Source organism: Habropoda laboriosa, unplaced genomic scaffold (assembly GCF_001263275.1).
Source record: "Habropoda laboriosa isolate 0110345459 unplaced genomic scaffold, ASM126327v1 scaffold134, whole genome shotgun sequence".
Lineage (NCBI taxonomy): Eukaryota > Metazoa > Arthropoda > Insecta > Hymenoptera > Apidae > Habropoda > Habropoda laboriosa.
The window spans coordinates 366,484-370,180 of record NW_017100266.1 but is presented as its reverse complement, the minus strand read 5'-3'; positions in this window follow the sequence as shown (position 1 = coordinate 370,180).

The following is a 3,697-nucleotide window of genomic DNA, read 5'->3' as shown; positions in this document are numbered from 1 at the left end:
AGAAATTTTTTTTTTTTTTTGCTATTTTTTGATTCTTCAGAGTGAAAACTTAACCCTTTGCGGTCCTATGTCGAGTCAGATTCGACAAAAGAATTTTTCCCTTCAGATATCGTATAATGAGAAATTATAAATTATAAACGACAATAAACCATCTTTTTATGCACTGATATTATACCGAAACTTAGTATTTTATAACTAATATTACGGTGAAATGTTAAAACAAAGGGAAACTACAGTGTACTGCCCGAGAGTGACCAAACGAGTGCGGACTAACTGGACTATTTGGACCGCAAAGGGTTAAAGATTAATACGTATCTTCCTGTATATCTTGAAAACTATAACAGATACAAAAAATTTGTCAGAATGAGAATTCGATGCATATTTTTAGATCTATCAAGGAGATGAAAATTTTTTTTAAACAAAGGTAGCGGAGAATGTATTTTCATTTAAGAAACTAATTTTTGACAATTTCGTTGCACAGTTTTACAGAGCATAAGAAAAACCATTGTATTTTAACCTTATCGATTTTTTGAACACTTTTGTCGTAATTTCCATTGTTTTCAACTCGCTGAATAATAATCTTAGAACTCTATACTTCATACAAGAACATTGCAACGCTCGTTATTATTTTTCGTAAACTTTCGTTCTGAATTATTTTTCTAAATCTTCGTAAATTATCTACACAGTATTTCGAATATTTCTAATAAAAACGAAGATGAAAATTTTTGCTATTTTGCGCATTATTTTTAAAGATTCCAAGTATTATTTTATGGAAAAATTACATTTGCAATATTTCTGAAGCAGCAAAGTAGTCGTAACCCTTTAAATGTTATCCCTGTCGAGTATATATCGTTGTTATTAGCTAAGTACCGATTAAATATTAGTGTCGTGAAATAAACGTTAATACTGGCTGAATATTATTGTTACCAGATACAGATCAGTACTAACTGAATGTAAATTATCAGATAAACATTAATGTGTAAGATAAATATTATTCTTATGGGACACATTACACGATATATCGAATTAATGAAATAGAAATGCAATTGAAATAGTATTATAATTCTTTTTTTTCATACTTTTAACATTTACAAAGTTTAGTGTAATTTCAGCTTCGTCATTTAGATCTGAATGGAAAACAAGAAATTGACAAAAATAAAGGAATATATAATTAAACAGAAGTTCAGTGTAACACTAAAGATATTTTAACATCGCTCAAGTGGCAGTCAAAAAGCTTATAAAATAAATTTCGTGATTTTCTCGAGACATAAAACACATTAGGTGTGGTAAAAACTAGTCTGACCTTTGTTTAAAGAAATGTAACTCGCAAGAAAATAGTTGATTAATACTGTTTAAGACTTTTAAATATTAAGATTTTTCTGTCCCCCCCAAAAGAAACTTTTGTAAAAATAAGTTTCTTAAAGTTCAAAGGTGTACAGGGTGTCTCTGAAAAATATACTTTTACGCATTATAAACTTGTGTTTTTGCAACACGTTTTTTTTTTGTTTCCAAAATACTGGTTTAGTGATATGCGATATAATCGGCTAATATCTCGTGTATTGCATAATATAAGAATGTAAGGAGATTTCTATAAGAGTGTTACGTACTCGAAGGATGAAAGAAGGTAATAGAATCAACAAGTGTATGAATCAACAGTGTCAAAAACGTATATTTAGTCAGATAGAAATTGTTTAAAAATCTTGTCGAACGTGATTCTGTCTAAAATAACTAACTTTATTCGAATCACATTTAACTACAAATTTTACAGTACAGAAGAAAATTTTAAAAAGACTTAAATTATCGCTTGAATAGATAAATGAAAGAAATGAAAGAAAAAAAGACTGCTAAATTTGGAATTATATTTAATATCAAAAATCACAACAGTGCAACAAATTCTTGCACGCTTTTGAATACAAAACATCCAACTATAACGGTTAGAATCAAACGTCTACTGTTTATAATTAAAAAAAAAAATTCCACTTTTCTTCGTAAATTAATTTCCACGTGAAATTTTCTACTGAAAAACTGAACATCTACTTCTACAAAAGCCTGCTGCTGTTAATTCAATCAGCGAAGTTAAAAAACAACGTTGAAAAAAAAATGGGAATTATTTGAAGAAATCGAAGGAGCCGTCAGGTCCGACGGCGCAAACAAACAAATTACTCATCGCGTTGAAAAGTTATCGAGCGTAAACGAACTCTAGATTGATAAACGCCGCATGCAATTAACGGCGTTACAGTGCTCTAACACGTATATGTATCTTACGTCTGCGAATGCGTCCAGTTTTCAAATTAGTTTGCCCTTCTCTTTTCATTCTTGCACGATAAAATTCACGCGCAGCTCAATTATCCCAGCAACATTCAAATTAGACAATTTATCGTCAATCCAACACTCTGTTAAAAAAAAGTTAGGTTAGGTTAGGTTAAGAGAAAAGGTTAAAAAGAAAGCACTGTAGTTTGTTAAAATTTAGTTATAGGTAGCGTTGTAAATGAATATTCGATAATTTCGAACGAAATGGTTAAACGAAAAAACTAATTTTTAATGGAAATTGTTTACCACGATAATTCATATTCGATACGATAATACGCGTGTTGTGAATGAAAAGAAAAACATGTCGATACTGGAAGCAGTCTGGCTTAATCATCTATCATGGGTATCGTGATATAATTAATTATTCAATAGCTTTTTAATTTAGTTAATTTAGAAATTTATTTATTAGACAATTAAAACTGAACTTAGTAATAGCTAATTAATATCCTAAAGTACACGAACTAGTTTCGTAACAATTTATTTATGAATAATGAATAACGTAATTATGTATTTAATTGAATTAGAATATCTATGTTCAGTTTATATGTTTCGTATGGTTTATTGTGAAGTTTATTCCTCTTTAATCGACAAAGTAGTATAAAATAGAAATATGAATTTACTGGAAATAAAGTATTCTGAAATTTTATTCTAATGCTGTATTTTAATGACTTTTAATTGAACGTTTCTTAAATTTTACCGTGACAGCCAGCTATTGTATTTTCAATCGTACAGAAAATTCCAGATAATTCACTTGTGCATTATTACAATAAATACATAGTAACGCAACATGGTGTCACTATATCGTTAAATAAAAATAAAGCGACCGGACGCGCTCTATTTTAGAAAATATCACTCCATGCCTTGAACCTTGTTCTGCAGAATCTATATTTCAAAATATGAAACGACCTCAGAAACATCTAGAAGAAAAATATAATTTACACTGTATTTCACACCCGAACACCCTCGAACAGAATAAACTGTAACATATTTTACAATTTATCCACTGTAAACAATACTTTCGAGCGGTAATATACGTGATTTATTTTCTAAATATTATTTCAGAAAATATGACAAGACCTCGGGTAAATAGAAAATAAAATCATAAAGCACTCGAAATGTGAAGATTAAAAATCTTCGTAAATATTATTTCTAACGTTATAACGTGCAACGAAAGCATGTTTTATTGTACGAAATTGTTTCACTTCAAAAGTAAAAAATCTGCGAAGTAATGAAACTTCTAAATTCGAATTTTTTGTTTTTCTAATATTATTATCAACGCTGTAACATTAAAAGAAAAAAATATCAGAGCATTCTAAACATTCTTTCTTTCTTAGAATTCTATATTTCAGAAAAGAGAAATCTTACTTCTATCATGATTTAATATTAA